Genomic DNA, 19,680 nt, shown 5'->3' on the forward strand with positions numbered 1-19,680 from the left:
TCTACGAGTAACGGGTATAAAAATACATAAAATGGTATTCCCAGTAGTATATATGTCAGAAAACACCGAAGCTATAATTTGTTTCATATTATTTTCCCACCAATTTTCCGATCGCTCCTATGGCTGCTATATTATATAGTCGTCCTGTTTTGATCAAATTAAATTCGAAATTCAGAACTTTTTAAAAAATTTTATTTCCAAGCGTAGAACGTTATATGTTTAAAAACTCCGAAGCTATAATTTGTTTCATATTAATTTCCCACCAATTTTCCGATCGTTCCTATGGCAGCTATATGATATAGTCGTCCGGTTTTGATAATTTTAAATTGTTTCATATTATTTTCCCACAAATTTTTCGATCGTTCCTATGGCACCTATATGATATAGTTGTCCGATTTTGATTAAATTTAGTTCGAAAGATTATTTTTAAGGGAGCTATAAGATAGAGTTGTCCGATCCGGCTGGTTCCGACTTATATTGTTGTGTAAAGACATCTTTTATATTATTTTTAATATTCTTTATTTTAAATCTGGAGCAGCATTAGTGCCGCTACCAACGTCCACTTGTTTCTGATTTTACAATTTTCCTTAGGTTCTTAAGTAAGTCTCGTAGCTGCGCTGCCTTCAGTTGGTCGGCAGAGAGACGGCTATGTATATCAAGTGTATTTAACTATGCTCTCTTTAGCTGGAGCGCGAGGGTATATGCATGTACTTAAATTGGAGCAAAATGTCAGGTGTTGAAGCGCAAAGTTAACTTCTTAGGCTATGTCGTCGAGAACGGTACCATCAAGCCAGGTAATGAGAAAATTCTAGCAGTGTCTGATTTTCTGATTCCGCGCGACAAGAAAGGAGTCCAAAGACTCTTAGGATTGACGTCGTACTTTCGTAGGTCTGTGGAAGGATACGCCGTAATTGCCAAACCGTTGTCCGACATGTTGCGCAAGGAGGTGAGGTTCGAGTTTCAAGAACAGCAATTAGCAGCATTTAAAAAGCTAAAAGAAGCGTTGATCAGTGGATCAGTTCTGAAGTTCTATAATCATTCGCTTGACATAGAAATTCATACCGACGCATCCAAGTTCGGATTTGGACCCGATTTACTTCAACGAGATCCCTGTGATAACTTGAGGCATCCAGTTTTTTACATGAGCCGTAAAACCAAGCCATGTGAGAAAAAGTATCATTCCTATGAACTGGAAGTACTTGCAGTTATTGGAGCCTTGGTAAAGTGGCGGGTGTACGTTCTAGGGAAGAATTTTAAAATTATTACGAACTGTAACGCTTTTACCATGACCATGAAGAAGAAAGAGATTCCGCTCAGAGTATCTAGATGGGCGATGTATCTACAAGATTGCGACTACGAAATAGAACACAGGTCAGGTTCGAAGATGAGACATGTCGATGCGTTGAGTAGGGTGTCATGTTATACGTTGACTGACAGTTTGTTTCATCGTTTGCGGGAAGCACAGCTCCTAGATGATTGCTCAAAAGTGTCGTTGAGACCAAAGGCTATGAACACTTCTACATAGTGAACGAAGTTCTGTTCAAGGATCCTAACAAAGAGTTGCTTTCCTTCACTCATGGAAACCGAAGTCATCCAGAACAGTCAAGAGCAAGGACACTTCTCATCCAAGAAAACTCAGGATTCGATTGAGAAGTCGTACTACATTCCGAAGCTAAAAGATAAAGTAGCGCGAGTGGTCAATAGCTGCGTAGAGTGCATCCTTGTGAATGCGAAGGCTGGTAGGCAAGAAGGGTTCCTTACACCAATTGACAAAGGAGACAAGCCGCTCCCCTGCAGTACCATTCAGCGCTTATTGAGCACTCAATCACTGCAAAAAGCTCATCACTCAGCGCTCAATGAGCGCACAATTTGTATGGAGCTATGTGCTGAAATTAACATAGGCATGTCCTAGGGTTCATCAGTGCTCAAAAAATAGCACTCATTGAGCGCTTTTTTGAGCACCCTCTTGAGCGCTCGATTGAGCAGCTGAAAAAGCACACGTTCAGCACATGTTGAGCGCTCGATTGAGCAGCTGAAAAAGCACACGTTCAGCACATGTTGAGCGCTCGATTGAGCAGCGATAAAAGCACACATTCAGCACACGTTGAGCGCTCATTCAAGCAGCGAAAAAGCGCACTTTCAGCGCACGTTGAGCGCTTAGCAGCAAAAAAAATTTCAGTTGTAATTTTTATTTTTATTTGTTTATTTTAAAAATTGAGCTCGGGGGTTTCCGGTGTTATCGGGGTCGCTGGCACCTCCTCCTCAGCATCTGGTGCCGGCGTTGCCTTTTTTTGGTACAACTCAAGTTTTTAACGCACCGCATTGCCTTCTGCAGCGCCTTTTCGGGAGGCTCCGAGGGATCGACCAGGGCGATTGCATCTAGTATTAGAAAAAAATTAGTTTTAAAAATAAAACAAGACGAGAATAAAAACGAGTGACCGAAAGTAATCGTTAAGATTTATTTATAATAAAAGATATGTTATCTTTGGCATTCAATGTAAAAATCCCAGAAGTCTTTTAAAAATTAAACTTACAAACAATAGTTACTTTCAGCCTCAATAAAAACTTACTTAATAAGTAAGTTGTGGGACAGAACAAGTTCCTCGGATAATATGCTTAAGATGGAACGATTTAGCCTTCCATTTTTTTTATAGATTTACCTTCAACCTTGTCTAAAAATATAAGAAAATGCAAAAAATATCGAGAAGAAATTAGCAAACTTTTGTTTTCGATCACTTGATTTATTTTATTTTGTTGTAAACAATTATTACGAAAAATAAACCACACATTATTTATGTATTTTATATTATTTATTAAAACATTTATTTATTTTGCAGTTGCGGAAAAAAAATAACACTTTTCCAGGAACTGAAAATTGGAGATGTTTGAGATTTTTATTTAAATACATACACAAAAGTAAGAATTGTTGTTAAATGTTATTAATATTCATTTTTATCGAATTTTAACCACAAATATAAGTTTTAAAAACAAACATCTCTTATTTTTTGTCCCTAGAAACTTTGCACTCAATAAGATTTTTAAATTCTTTCACAGATTTGTTTATTACATATATGCACCATTTGTTGCTTTTCACGTCAAAAATTAATATTTTTTACAGCTATTTTTTTTTCGCCACGTGTTATTTTGGGAATCTTGTATTTCCCTTATTTTAAATATAGATTATCTTGTTTTTTACTCTCACTGTTTTCAATATTATTAGTCTGCGACAGACTTACCTGGGAATCGTTTCTTTTTCACTTTTAAGGCACTAATTTAATTTAATTTAGTAAATTGCTGGTATGTTTGCTTCAACTTCTAACTCCTTCACTAAAGTAAACGCAAGTGAAAAGACGAAAAAAGGCGCGTGCCTTCCAGAAAAACAACAAGCAACAACAACAAAGGTTCCGCTAAGCCGTTGTTGTTTTTTTTGCATGTCCCGTTTGGTCTATGCATCTTGCACATAAAAGCAGGGTATTTATAGACATATTCGACTATGCAAATCGGTTTATAAAAATATATTTTTAAAACTTCACATATTATTAAATTATATTAATAAACATATAAATTTGTTTAAGAAATACAAATATTTTAAAACAGAAACCTATTATTTTAAATCGTTGTTTTAACATTTACGAACAAATGTCGCATTATTCAAAAGGCAAGGGTGCACAAAGGTCTATATATTTAAGTTGCTGGGCCTCCTTCCCTTCACGCGCACTTTTTCGTCTGAGACTTGACGAGAGAGGGAGAGCCCAAAATTACTTTTTTGTGCGTTCTCTTTGCGGACCCGACTGAGAGCGCGTCGCTTTGCCGCCGTTGCGCTCAGCTCTGCCGGCATCGCTGGCTTCTCTGCCGACGTCGCAGTCGGCTTCGTGATGATTGGGCGCTTAACTCAATTTTGGAACTGCAGGGTCGTCACATACCATGTAGATCATGTTGGTGCGATGATGTTAACCAAAAAACGATATAATCACATCTTCGTGATTGCAGATGCCTTTTCCAAGTAAGTATGGTTGTATCCTACACGAAGCACAGGGGTTGATGAAGTGGTGACTTGCTTGGAGCGCCAGGCTGTTTGTTTCGGAAATCCGTATAGGATAGTGTCAGACCGTGGAGCTGCATTCACATCCCACTTGTTCAAGGAGTACTGCGATAGGGAGAAGATCCAACATTTGCTGATTGCAACAGGCGTACCAGAAACGGACAAGTAGAACGCATGCTCAAAATAGTTGTTCCGATGCTATCCAAACTAAGCCTTGAAAACCCAGGGTGCTGGTATAAACATGTAGGTTAGGTACAGCAGGACATAAACAACACAACACAAGAAGTATTAAAGTTTCACCATTAAAACTACTAACAGGATTAGATATGCGTATCTCAGAAGATGTCCAGCTCAAGTCATTGATACAGGATTGTTTGACTTTGGAGTTAGATGATGAACGCGCCAAACTGAGGAAGGAAGCAAGGGAGTATCCAAGCGGAAAACAAGAAAGCTTTTTATGCAAAAAGAAAGGTCGAAAAGAAGTTCCAGTTAGGGGGTTAAGAAAAAGAGGAAATTTTGTATTTTTTTTTAGCTATGTAGCAATTATTTCATTACACGAATGTTTTCATTTTTTGATAGTACACTTTATTAACAATGTTTGTGCAAAATTTCGTAGAAAAATATTAAATAGTTTTTAAGGGGTGGCTGTTTCCCTTAGAGGCCTTTTTTTGAAGAGCCTTGAGGTGATTTGTGCGGGAAAAGTCGATCGTTCAAGCACAGAAAAATTTCATTACGAACATTTAAAAAAAAATTTGAAGTAAATCGGTTCAGTAGTTTTCCGCCAATCCATATCACCGCAAAGTAGTTTTCCGCCAATCCATATCACCGCAAAGTCATTTTTCAAGAAGCACCATTTCGAGATATTCGCGTTTAAAGTTCAGTTTATGCGCGCGACGAGGCGCGCGGTTAGGAGCGCTGTAACTTTTTTTCTACTGCTCGAATCTCTATGAAAATGTGAAAAAAAAATGTTCTCAATGAGTTGTTCTTTAAGATAAAGCAATAAAAAATTTTAGATTTTTTGAAAATAAACAAGGAAGAACGCTATAGTCGAGTTCCTCGACTATCAGATACCCGTTACTCAAAGGGAAATGGAGATATGCAAGCAGCTAAGCGAGATTAAAATGCGCCACCTACCGGCGGTAGACAGATCTAAGCGTTATGGGCGTTATAGTGGGCGTGGCAAATTTATTTTTGGATCAATCGATAGGTATTGACGACACCAATACATTTCAGTTAAAATTTTTTATCTAGCATGAAAATTGTGGGCGTCACAGGTTTTCGCGGTTTGTAGGCGTTAAAGTGGGCGTGGCAAACTTTTTTTGGATCAATCGATAGGTATTGACGACACCAATACATTTCAGAGGAGAAAACTGTGAATTGTGAATTTGGATATAAAGTCATATCCCAGCAGCAAATCGCATCCGATAGCAAGAAGCTTGTGACCAGACACATTCCGTCCATCTCAACTTCTGCCATAAACTGACCAGCGGAGCGTGTGATGTTGTTTCCAAGTCCTCTTAAAGTTGCACAGCTTGGATGCAAGAAGGCACTACCCATTTTCTCAAACACGGACATTTTTAATAGGGTTACAACTGCACCTGTGTCTATAAGCCCCTTGACTTGTACATCGTTAATTTTGAGAGACTTAAGGCGATTTTCCTCGTATGCTACGTTTACGGCAGCCGTACCAGGGCAATCTTTCGACATGTGACCACTCTTATTGCAGCGGAAGCACTTTAATGCAGCTCGGCAATCCCTGCGTAGATGTTCTTGGGATCCACAATTGGGCTTCCATTCGGGCGGCGGTGATTCTTTCTTCTCATCGATCTGATGCGTTCGTTCGTAGATTTCGTATTTCTCTTTTAGCTGCTTGTAAGAACTGCATCCATACAGGGTGTACTTGTAATCCGTTTTAACCCTCAATCCGTCGACAATATACCGAATTACCGACTCCGTGTCCAATGTCCCACGAGCAGCGATGCGTTTCATCTGTAGCATGTACTCGTGATCGCTTTCATTGCTTGCTTTCACTCGCACAGACAGCTGATTGTGAATTTGGGCACTGTATAAACGATCGCACTCGAATTCCGTTGTAAGTTGGTAACGCAGCTGGCTGTACTCGTACACATGTCGTTTTGGCACGAGCTTGTACGTATTTCTGTTTGTCGTTAAGCCCATATGCTTCAGGGTTTAATTCGAAGTCAAGAATTATTTTCGCAAATTTTCCACTACCAGCTTCGCATCATTTTTTTTTTGTCAATTTCATCGGCGCTAATTTTTAACGTTAGAAGTTTAACCAGATCTTGGAGCGTCTGTGTATTTTCTTCTAAGACGTTTTTGTCGTTTCGGCGATTGTCTGTCCCTGATCCACTTGGGCCATCGTATGTTTCCATTTTCTTATCTGGTGGTTCCTTTTCATTTGTCATAATAATTCTGTTGCGCAATACCTTTACCGGTAGCCTGCTTAAAAATACGGTTTTCTTTTTCTGATCTTATTTCCTCCCGGTTGTTGTCTTGTTTCCTTTTCTGGCGGCTTTTGAGTTATGCGGCACCAAACTGTTTTTTTGTGTCCCTTTATCGGCTAACTGTTTCTGAACATACGGCTTGCGCATTTTCTCACTTTTCACTGGCAGTTCGCGACTGGTTGAGCCTCAAAATGTAAGATATTATTAGATATTGTTTATTAATATTATATCGCGGTACACAGGTAATGAATAGAACAATTGGCTTTTATTAAACTGCTGGATAAATGCTGCTGCTTTCTGCTGACTTTTCACACACGTTCGCTGCTTCAATTCTCTCTTGCTTATTCTACTGTTCGGCTGCTACTTGTACTTCTTCTTCTCCTTCTGCTGCTACTCTGCTGTACGACTTCTGCTGCTGTTATCCTGCTGTTCGCCTTCTGCTGCTTTTATCCAGTGTGCCTTTATTAGATCTGCTTGCCTAGTCTCTATTACATTCGGTCATCCTGATCGTTCATCAGTCCCTGATGACCATGCCTCCTCGTTATTTACTCTGTGTTACATGTATTCATTGAAAGTTCTTTGAATTCGTTCTATTGTTCCTACTGTCTGGTGGTGGTGTGCCGTAGATGTTATATTTTTAATTTTTAGGTATTTGCACAAGTCATTTATAATTGAATTCTTATATTCTGTACCCATGTCCGTAATGAACGTCTTCATTGGACCGTACTTCAGAATAAATAATTCAAAAATTGCTTTAGCGACAGTGTTCGCGTTTTTTTTGGAACTGGTATGGCAACTAAATATTTAGTCAGGTCACATATTAGAGTGACTGCATACTCATTGCCATTTTCTGATTTTGGTAGTGGACCAATAGTGTCCACTATCACTCTGTCGAAAGCATTTATAGGCGTATCAGTTATTATCAATGGACTCTTATTGTGCTTAGTTATTTTAGCTTTTTGGCATTTCTGACATTTTCGAATGTATTCAGAAATATCTCGAGTCATACCTTTCCAAAAATTATGTCTTTTGGCCTTGGCCAAGGTTTTTGTAATGCCAGTATGACCTCCTTGTATTGGATCATCATGGAATTTAGACAGTATTGCTTCTTTCTCGTTTTGTTTTTCTATAACGCATCTTTTCCCTTTAGGTATTCAACTGTAAAATCATACTCTTTTAACTCTAACGTGTCAGTTTGGAACTCGGATTTATCATTGAAAATAGATATATTAACGGTCTGTAATCTGTTTTGATTGTAAAGTGATTTCCATAAATATATGGTCGAAAATGTAGTATTCCCCAGTGAATTGCAGCTAATCCCTGCTCTGTTGTACACTTAATACTTTCTCCCTTAGTGAAAGCTCTTGATGCATATGCAATGGGAATTTGGAGTCCATTCAGGTTTTGAGTTAAAACCGCTCCACACGCTTGTTTACTTGCATCAGTAATTATACAAAGTTCTTTGCTGAAATAGGGATATTCTAGCAAAGTAGGTTCCATTAGTTTTATTTTTAAGTATTGGAATGCGTTTTGGGATTCATCTGTCAATTCAAAAGGATCATTCTTTTTACATAATCATGTGCCGTGAATATTCGGTAAAATTTTTTATGAAGCATCTATAATAATTGCAAAATGATACAAATCGTCTAGCGCTGTCCGCATTGTGCGGCGCAGGGTAATTCATAATGACGTCATATTTCTTGTCGTTTGGAAGTATTCCTTTATCTGTGCATTTATGACCGAGAAAAGTCACTTCATGCATAAAAAATGAACATTTTTCTGGATGTAACTTTAGACTGTATTTCCTGCATTTCTCAAAAACGTCTGTTAAGTTTTTATGCATATGTTTCTCGGAACAACCTATAACTATTAAGTCATCCATATAAAGAAATGCTTGTGAAGGTTCTAACCCAGAGAATGCAATAATCATCATTCTCTGAAATGAATTAGGCGCTATTTTTAATCCGAAAGGTAATCGCGTGAAGCGATACTAGCCGTTGCTCGTTAAAAATGACGTTATATCTCTTAAGTCAAGGCATGAAAAATATTTTGCAGCTGATCCAAAATGTCATCAATTCTTGAGAGTGGAAATTTATCCATCTTCTGATCAACTCCTATTTAATTTTTCTCAACTGCCAACATATCAACGACCCACTAAGCGGGTTGCATTGTGAACGATTGCCAAATTCTATGATGCACTCGGTTTAATAACTCCAATTATCACAAAATCTAAGGTTTTTCTGCAATCTATATGGAGTGCGAACGTGGATTGGGATGACGCACTGCCAGAGCCCATTTGCGATGCTAGCATGTCAGCTTATGGAGCGTGTCTATACTTGCGATCGGAGACCAATGGAGAATCGAAAGTCAATCTGCTCTGTGCCAAGTCTAGGGTAGCTCCATTGAAGGCCTTAACAGTTCCAAGATTAGAACTTTCCGCAGCGCTCTTATTGGCTGAGCTAATCGTAAACGCCAAGGAAGCCATCGACTTCGATTGCACCTTTCATTGCTGGTCGGACTCGTCTATTGTGTTGGCGTGGATTCGGCAACCTTTGAAAATTCAGGAGATGACGAAAGACATGACTTGGCATCACGTTCCTACAAACTTGAATCCGGCAGACGTCGTATGGCGAGGATGTACCCCAAGAGAATTGTTGGAACATTCCCTTTGGGCTAACGGGCCTCCATTACTTCTGCAAAGCTCGTCGAATTGGCCGTCCCTGCCAGTAAAGGATCTTCCAGAGCGCCGTTCTGTGGCTCTAATTGGGTCCGTTTGCATAGACAGTTCATCAAATTGCAAATTCCTCAACTCTTTCAATAAGTTGCAGCGCGTATTTGCATACATTTATCGGTTCATTTCAAATTGCAGAGCCAAATCTGCGCCGTTAAAAGGTCGTCTTTCGGTGGAGGAGATCAACTCTGGAACTGTTCTTCTTTTGAGGAGCATCCAACAGGTTAACTTGGCGAAGGAGTATGGATCTCTTAGCCAGGGTAAGCCCTTTCCACAGAAAAGCAAGCTGGTTTCGCTTAGGCCTATACTCGGCTCCGATGGGTTACTTCGCGTGGGTGGAAAGCTTCAGAACGCAAACTTGGACTACGATACGAGGCATCCGTTACTGTTGCCCAAGGATCATCCAGTCACCAAGGTGATCATCGTTTATTATCATGAGAAATATTTGCATGGAGGATCGCAGGCGCTGCTTGCCGCATTACGGCAAAGGTACTGGCCGATTGGAGGCCGCAAGTTCGTCGCTAGCGTTATCAACAAATGCGTCCGATGTTTCCGAATGAAGCCATTTGGAAGTGTTCCAGGATCTCACGACGGATTCTTTCATCGCAGCGCTGAGAAGATTCATTAGAGGCAGTCCGCGTACAATTTGGAGCGACAATGGTCCAAACTTTTTCGGTGCAAAGAGCGAGCTTGCCGAGCTGAAAGAGCTCTTTTTGAGCACACAGCATCGATATCTTCCGTCTGTTTAGCTGATGGGATCGATTGGAAGTTCATCCCACCACGTGCGCCGCACTTCGGTGGTTTATGGGAGGCTGCTGTGAAGTCAGCTAGATTTCACTTCTACAGAGTCTTCGGTGCATCCATCTTAGCCATCGATGAATTAAGAACTCTTGCATATAAGATTTCTGCTATCCTTAATTCTCGTCCACTCTGTCCAATTTCAAAATGCTGAAAGCCTTGAGGTGCTAGAACCGGCGCATTTCCTGAAGGGTTCCAGCTAGACTTAATTTCCTGAGCCTGACATTACTCATCTTCGCGAAGGACGCCTCAGCAGATAGCAACGGGAGACCCAGATGCAACAACATTTCTGGAAAAGGTGGAGCAGCGAGTATTTGTCCCTACTTCAAGAGACGCGCAAGTGGCGCGTCGAAACGTCTAACATCAAGGTTGGAAGCATAGTTTTGCTGAAGGAGGACAACGTTCCACCCTTGAGATGGCAGCTTGTGTGCATCCAGGAAGTCATACCCGGCGGGGACGGAGTCATCCGAGTAGCTATGGTCCGTACAGATACGAGTCTGGTCAAGAGAGCCGTCGCCAAACTAGCCGTTCTGCCCATCGATTCCGAGATTGTTGGAACCTTACCTCTTCCAACGGGGGGAGTATGTTCGGAGCATTTCGCCTGCGCCTAGTCATGCAGGCATAGGTGTACGACGGCACCTGCAGCGCTCTCTGCTTAATATAACCTATTTGTGCGTTATTAATTATAACTATAAGGGTGGCATATTTGTTGTCTTCCCCAAACAGAAGCCATACGTCCCAATCAGTTTTATCAACCGATATATATGAGCGTTTTTATTTACTCTACGAGTAACGGGTATAAAAATACAGCATACTTTTGGGCATTCTTAGTAAAGCTCATCAAAATGTTTCGACTTCAAATTAAGCCTTCAGTTAAAACTAAAATTACTGAAAACTAAGGCAAAACCGCATCGAATCGGCGATGAGCTATTTGAATAAATTAATTAAGGAATTTATATTTGATGTAATGACTTCATTCGGGGATGGCACTCAAAAGAACTCGAAAAGCAAAGTACTCATTTGCTAAAAAGGCAGTAAAAATCAACGAAAAAGTTTCTTTTGGGAAACAAGTAAGACATATTTAATATTTTTATTTAAGTTATTTAGCTATTTAATATTTTGAACTTGTTGAAAATATTGACTCCTAAAAATTTTGTGAAGAAGTCGAACAGCTACATCAGCATCTTGGACTTCTAGATTTTTTTTTAATTTCCCTCAATATTTGATGAAATTTTTACTTTAAAAATACGGTAAATAAAAATTACTTGCCCGAATTCTTTGAAACTTTGGCATAAATTAGATTAATGTATTATAAAAAGGACTCCATACTCGGACTGGTCTTTTTTTTTTTAAAAGAACGTATTTTTGGCCACAAATCGGATCGGCTGGCCCAGTGTGCAAGTTATATGACACATTATTTAGGGGCTCCTAGCCAATTTATAAACAACTTTGAGCCGAAAGCTAGTGGGCCGAGATAAAGCCGTGGTCAGCTATTTCCGTGATCGCAGCTTTCTCATAAAATTAAATCGGTTGAGGATTATCAGATAGAGATTATAAATCCAAATATCAAGTGAGACACATCTTATGAGATCATCAAATCTGTTAGGGAATATAAAGGAGAAGAAGATAAATATGTAAGCTGGAGAGAATCAGCTGAAATAGCCACGGGGCAATATGCCAGAGGGAGTGAAAGATTTTATTCCGCCTTATCAATAATAAGAAACAAAATAACAGGAATGGCAAACGATGCCTTAACCCATAGCGGTACGGTATTAAATTTCGATGCCATAATGGCCAGACTTGACTTTGTCTTTAGCGACAAACGTCCAATTCATATTATTGAACAGGAACTAAGTGTTTTGAGTCAGCGAAAATTATCCATTATGGATTATTATGGTACAGTTAATAGAAAATTAACTCTACTAATTAATAAAACAATTATGACCTACGGTAGAAACAAACCGATAACAGCAGAAATGAATGAAAAACATAGGAAGACTGCTCTTAGAGTTTTCATTACCGGCCTCAACGCCCAAATGAATCCACTTGACCCACCGAATGCATAGGAATTGGAAAGCAACAACATGTGGGCGCATTTCGCAAATAGTTTCTCAACTACTCAAAGAAAAAATAGTGAGCCAAACTCTGGTGGAAATGCTCAAACACATTTCAATCACAAGGCAAGACAACACAACAACAATTACAATAACCAGCGAAACAATAATAATTTAAGGTTTAATCATGACAAAAACCAAAACAAAAATACTTATGGGTATTATAATCAGAACAAAAATAATTTTTGGAAGGGTAGATTTAATAATAACCAACAAAATCAGTGGAACACTTATAGGCAGCCACAAAATAAGCCAGAACCAATGGAGGTAGACGAGTCTATCCAGGTTCAGAATAGAGCTAACAACGGCTATAATCAAAGCTATAATAAATATCCAAATAATAATTATAGCCAGAACAAGTAAGTTCAAACAAAACAAGAAAGGAAGTTAGCTTCGGCAAGCCGATGCTTATATACCCTTGCAGCTATAATTATTAAATTTAAAAACACAAAAAATGACATTCCCTATAGTATAAGATAATATGTCAAAAAACACCGAAGGTATAATTTGTTTCATATTATTTTCCAACCAATTTTCCGATCGTTCCTATGGCAGCTATATGAAATAGTCGTCCGATTTTGAAAAAATTAAATTCGAAATTCAGAACTAATTAAAAAATGTTAATTCCAAGCGTAAGAGGTTATATGTTAAAAACCACCGAAGCTATAATTTGTTTCATATTATTTTCCTACCAATTTTCCGATCGTTCCTATGGCAGCTATATGATATAGTCGTCCGATTTTGATAAAATTAAATTCGAAATTCAGAACTAATTAAAAAATGTTAATTCCAAGCGTAGGAGGTTATATGCTAAAAACCACCGAAGTTATAATTTGTTTCATATTATTTTCCTACCAGTTTTCCGATCGTTCCTATGGCAGCTATATGACATAGTCGTCCGATTTTGATAAAATTAAATTCAAAATTCAGAACTAATTAAAAAATGTTATTTCCAAGCGTTGGAGGTTATATGTTGAAAAACACCGAAGCTATAATTTGTTTCATATTATTTTTCCACCAATTTTAGGACCGTTCCTATGGCAGCTATATGATATAGTCTTCCGATTTTGATAAAATTAAATTCGAAATTCAAAACTAATTAAAAAATGTTATTTCCAAGCTTAGGGGGTTATATGCCAAAAAACACCAAAGATATAATTTTTTTAAATTTGTTTTTCCTGTTATTCCTATGGGAGCTATAAGATATAGATGTCCGATCCGGCAGGTTCCGACCTATATACTACTTGCAAAAAATATAAGACTTTTGGGAAAGTTTCAGCCCGATAGCTTTAAAACTGAGAGACTAGTTTGCGTAGAAACGGACGGACAGACGGACAGACGGACAGATCGACTCGTCTAGTCATGCTGATCAAGAATATATATACTTTATGGGGTCGGAAACGTCTCCTTCACTGCGTTGCAAACTTCTGACTGAAATCAATATACCCTCTGCAAGGGTATAAAAATATTAATTGACACTGGGGCAACCTCGTGTTATATTAAAACAGGAATTTATAAAAATAAGAATGAGCTTCCAATATACAAAAGAGTATCCACAGTGAATCAATATTCAATAATTAAATATTATTATATGATAACTATTTTTGATACGCGATATACTTTTTACGAAAAGTGGGCGTGGCAAACTTTTTTTTGGGTCAATCGATAGGTATTGATGAGAAAATTACATTTCAGTTAAAATTTTTATTCTAGCATCAAAACTGTAGGAGCCACAGATTTGGGCGGTTTGTGGGCGTTAGAGTGGGCATGGCACTCTACTGAAACAAACTTGCACTGCGCAGGAATCTCAGGAATCTGCGTGCATAATCCCAGTATTGTAACTCTCATAGTTTCCGAGATCTCAGCGTTCATACGGACAGACGAACATGGCTAGGTCGACTCGGCCAGTGATCCTGATCAAGAATATATATACTTTATGGGGTCTCAAACGCTTCCTTCTGCCTGTTACATACTTTCCGACGAATCTAGTATACCCTTTTAGTCTACGAGTAACGGGTATAAAAATAGGAGCTGTGATTAAAGAGCTAAGGGAGTTATTAAATATAATGGAATAGAAGAAAAATTAAATTATGATAATGGAAACATTTTAAACTAACATTCTTTAACGGAAGAAAACACCATTCTTCCATTAAAAAAATTTATACTGAAACAAGGAAGAACGCTATAGTCGAGTACCTTGACTATCAGATACCCGTAACTCAGCTAAATAGAGATATGCAATTTTTATTCTAGCATCAAAACTGTAGGAGCCACAGTTTCGGGCGGTTTGTGGGCGTTAGAGTGGGCGTGGCACTCTACTGAAACAAACTTGCGCTGCGCAGGAATCTCAGGAATCTGCGTTTCTATACCCAGTATTGTAACTCTCATAGTTTGCGAGATCTCAGCGTTCATTCGGACAGACGGACAGACGGACAGACGAACATGGCTAGATTGACTCGGCTAGTGAAATGGTAAAATGGAAACATTTTAAACCAACATGCTCTAAAGGAAGAAAACACCATTCTTCCATTAAAAGAATTTATACTGAAACAAGGAAGAACGCTATAGTCGAGTACCTCGACTATCAGATACTCGTTACTCAGCTAAATAGAGATATGCAAGTAGCAAAGCGAGATTAAATGCGCCACCTACCGGCGGTATACAGACTTAAGCGTTATGGGCGTGACCAATACATTTCAGTTAAAATTTTTAATCTAGCATAAAAATTGTGGAAGTCACAGGTTTTCTCGGTATGTGGGCGTTAAAGTGGGCGTGGCAAACCTTTTTTTGGGTCAATCGATAGGTATTGATGAGAACAATACACCTCAGTTAAAATTTTTATGTTAGCATCAAAACTGTAGGAGCCACAGTTTTGAGCGGTTTGTGGGCGTTAGAGTGGGCGTGGCACTCTGCTGAAACAAACTTGCGCTGCGTAAGAAGCTCAGGAATCTGCACGCCAAATCTCAATAGCGTAGCTCCCATAGTTTCCGAGATCTCAGCGTTCATTCGGACGGACAGACAGACGGACAGACGGACATGACTAGATCGACTCGGCTAGTGATCCTGATCAAGAATATACTCGTATATACTTTGTGGGGTCGGAAACGCTTTCTTCTGCCTGTTACATACTTTCCGACGAATCTAGTATACCCTTTTACTCTACGAGTAACGGGTATAAAAATACTTTGATGAAAAAGCTCAAATCAGATCCGAATCTGAAATGGGTAATCAAAGTGAATTTAGTTTGGGATATACAAATCCTGAAAAATCCGACAAAAATAAAAGTTTGGAATTAAACATTTCTGAACACACCGTCGATGAAAAATCCGACAAAAATATAAGTTGGGAATTAAAAAATTCCGAACGCGCTGTCGTTGAAAAATCCGACAAGAATAAAAGTTTGGAATTGAAAAATTCTGAACACGCCGTTGCTGAACTATCCGACAATCAAAAAATAAACAACATACAAATATCACCTGCTGATCACAGAAAAGATCTGGAGAATGAAATATTAAAATTTATCAATGAAGAGCCTTTATAGCAGTGGTCGGCAGCGGCCTATCTAGTGAGCATAGGGAAGTGTTCTGCAGATCCTCTGCTCGCTCACGTATAACGTACATGTTCGTGTGACTTCGGCATGGGTCTTCGGGTCATTTTTTCTCAACTTCGGCGCGCTTTTTTGTTGCTGCGGCAGAGGATCTCAGTGCAAAGCAGAGAAACGTCTCGCTACAGCACGCCGCGCGCAAACTTCGTGTTTGTTACACTCACACTAATGCAAGGCAAACTTGTGATGGTATGTGTGTGCCGACCACTGCTTTATAGATAGGTATCGAATGCAGGACCCTTCAGTGATTTTATCTAATCTCGGAAAAGCCAAATACTTTTCAACAATTGACTTGGAATCTGGATTTTTTCAGATTCTCATGAACGAACCTGACATTCAGAAAACCTCATTTTCAATAAATAATGGGAAATACGATTTCCTAAGAATGCCTTTCGGTTTGACAAACGCTCCTAGAATATTCCAACGAGCGATGGACGATATTTTGAGAGAACAAGTTGGTAGAACATGTCATGTTTATTTGGATGACATAATTATATTTTGAAAAACAATTGAGCAACACTACAAAGACTTAATTGTCATTATTAAAATTTTGCTGAACTCAAACATAAAAATTTCGATTGAAAAAGTTCTTTAAATTAGAAACAAACTTTCTCGGTTACCGATCCCGAAAAAATTTCTACAATTGTAAAATATCCGATCCCTAAAAATATTCGAGAGCTTAACAGCTTCCTAGGCCTTAAAGGATATTACAGAAAATTTGTGCCAAATTACGCAAAGATAGCTAAACATTTAACAAAATATTTAGAAGGCCAAAACGGCAAAGTATCTAAAAAAGCATCACGTAAAACTTTAATATAGTTTGATGTAAGAGCTTTTAACGAGCTCAAAGAAAATTTATTTGCACAAGAAGAACTAGTACAACCGGACTATAATAAAAAATTTACCCTAACAACTGACGTGTCTGACTTAGCAATTGGTGCGGTTCTTTCTCAGGAAGGAAAACCAATTACATTTATTTCAAGAACTCTAACCAAAACTGAACCAATATACGCGACAAATAAAAACTTTTAGCCATAGTATGGGCTTTTAAAAACATTCGTAATTACGTATATGGGGTTAACAACATCGAGATCTATACCGATCACCAACCTCTTTTCTTTTTCCATTTCTCAAAAAAATCGAAATATCGAAATGAAAAGATGGTATTCTTTTATTGAAAGGTATTCACCCAAAATAATTTATAAGCCAGGAGCAACAAATGTTGTTGCGGACGCTTTATCAAGGATACAAATTAATAACTTAACGGAAAGTAATGAATCGGTCTCAGATCAAAATACTCAGCATTCAGCAGAGAGTAGTTTTGAGAATGTTATACAAGAAACCCGAAAACCCTTAAACCAGTTTAAGCAACAATTGCTAATAGCAACGGGGAGGTATACAATACATGAGTCGATTAATGTATTCGGAAATACTAGACATATAATAGAGTATGATACTCCAGAAAATTTAATATAAATATTAAGAGAATATATTCCACCCAATATAACAATAGGAGTTCACTGTACTCTAGAAGATTTTTATAGAATTCAAAAACCACTTAAAGACAATTTTATAAATACATTTTTATACACTAAGACATTTGTCAAGGATGTTGAAGACGCTGAAGACAGATCTGTGATAATCACAGAAATTCATTGTAGAGCTCATAGAGGGCTTGACTTATACAAAAAGCTAAAGGAGTTTATTAAGAATTGCACAATCTGCAATCAAAACAAATACAACAGACACCCAGTACAGATTCCTTTCGGTCAAGCACCTATTCCAGAAAGAGAAGGTGAAAATTTGCATCTTGACTTATATTACGCCCAAAATCTTATATTCATTACTTGTATAGATTCCTATTCGAAATATTTGGTCGTAAAAGAAATGCCTTAACAAACTAAATATAGAAAAAAAAGTTTCTGAAATTTTACAACAATTTCCATTAGCCAAATCTTTGATGATAGATAGCGAACCAAGTTTCTCTTCATCCCAATTCAAATCCTTTGCTCAAAGAAATGGGATATCTCTATTCTTTTTAGATCCTCGACTTAGTATGTCGAACGGACAAATAGATAGGGCACACTCTACTTTAACAGAAAATGCTCGCTGTATTAAAGATGAGCTTAATCTAATTGATTATTCCGAAATTAAAGTTAAAGCAGCACAAAAATATAATTTAACAATTCACTCAATAACCAACCAACGACCTTTTGACACCCTTTTTAGTAAAATCAAACACGAAGATATTCCCAAATTATTGCAACAAGCTCAAGAGAAAATGTTGCATTTCCACAATAAAGATGGACAAAATAAGAATTATCACGTAGGAGAGGTAATTTACGAAAAGAAACATGGGAAAGAAACAAGCTTAATTATAGATATAAAAAACAAGGGAGAACGCTATAGTCGAGTACCTCGACTATCAGATACCCGTTACTCAGCTAAATGGAGATATGCAAGCAGCAAAGCGAGATTAAAATGCGCCACCTACCGGCGGTATACATATTTAAGCGTTATGGGCGTTAGAGTGGGCGTGGCAATTTTTTTTTTGGATCAATCGATAGGTATTGACGAGACCAATACATTTCAGTTAAAATTTTTTATCTAGCATGAAAATTGTGGGCGTCACAGGGTTTTGCGGTTTGTGGACGTTAAAGTGGGCGTGGCAAACTTTTTTTTAGGTCAATCGATAGGTATTGATGAGAACATTACATTTCAGTTAAAATTTTCTATCTAGCATCAAAACTGTAGGAGCCACAGTTTTGGGCGGTTTGTGGGCGTTAGAGTGGGCGTGGCAGTCTACTGAAACAAACTTGCGCTGCGTAGGAAGCTCAGGAATCTGCACGCCAAATCTCAATAGCCTAGCTCCCATAGTTTCCGAGATCTCAGCGTTCATCCGGACAGACGGACAGACGGACATGGCTAGATCGACTCGGCTAGTGATCCTGATCAAGAATATATATACTTTATGGGGTCGGAAACGCTTCCTTCTGCCTGTTACATACTTTCCGACGAATCTAGTATACCCTTTTACTCTACGAGTAACGGGTATAACAAGTAGTTAAGGAAAATCTCCCTAATATAGTTATTATAAATAACAGAAAACGTACGATTTATAAAGATAATATTAAAAAATTTGTTTTAAATTACAGATAATGATTTCAATAATGTACTTATTATTGCTGGTAGCTACAACCAAATCCGAAATTATGGATTACACGAACCATGATTTCCTTCTTTACAAGGACACCAAAGATGTTCTTATTTATGAATCATACGCAGATTTATTTCATATAACTAATATAAGTCTTAATAGAGATATAATTAATCTTGAAACAGAATTTCTAAAGGATCACGACAGCAAGAATTTTCTTTGGGAAATATCCCACGATTTAAAAATTATCCAAATACTTATCTCCCAAATTATACCTAGTAGATCGAAAAAAGGCATTAATGAAATAGGCACTATTTGGAAATGGATAGCGGGAACACGACAAAATCGATGTATTTAGTACTAAAATTCTAAACAATGACGATATACAAGAATTTTATAAACACGAAAATAGACCTGTAGTTATAACAGACCTTTTAGATATATCTGAATTTTAAATCGCTTTGACGTATACACTTCAAGATCCATTTCACAATTATTAATTGATAATCACGTCGCAAAATGTACAAATAAGTACTATGTAATGTCTTATTTTAAGACAGAAATATTTAATAATTATTGCACACCTTGTTTCACTAGATTACTAAGTGGAGAAAAATCTTCTTGTAACAAAATCAGAGAAAAAAATAAAAATGTAGATGTAATCCAAGATGAAGCCATTTTTGTAAAAGGAGAAAATACAATTAATGACACTCATTTAAATGGGTCATATTTAATTACTTTTAATGGCAACTCTATAATTAATAATATT

General features: G+C 37.8%; 1 protein-coding gene and 1 long non-coding RNA gene across 3 annotated transcripts in view; one reads left to right on the forward strand and one right to left on the reverse strand.

Annotated features, from left to right (window-relative positions):
- Ppr-Y overlaps positions 1–19,680 on the forward strand; it is a 1,017,876-nt gene that overhangs the window by 991,331 nt on the left and 6,865 nt on the right. The gene's annotated exons all lie outside the window — the stretch shown is intronic.
- Positions 2,186–2,776, reverse strand: LOC139353676 (uncharacterized). Its single transcript, XR_011604898.1, has 2 exons — positions 2,571–2,776; positions 2,186–2,379 (listed from the first exon to the last, which is right to left on the reverse strand). It is a non-coding gene; the product is annotated as an uncharacterized lncRNA (long non-coding RNA).

This window comes from Drosophila suzukii, chromosome Y, assembly GCF_043229965.1.
Source record: "Drosophila suzukii chromosome Y, CBGP_Dsuzu_IsoJpt1.0, whole genome shotgun sequence".
Lineage (NCBI taxonomy): Eukaryota > Metazoa > Arthropoda > Insecta > Diptera > Drosophilidae > Drosophila > Drosophila suzukii.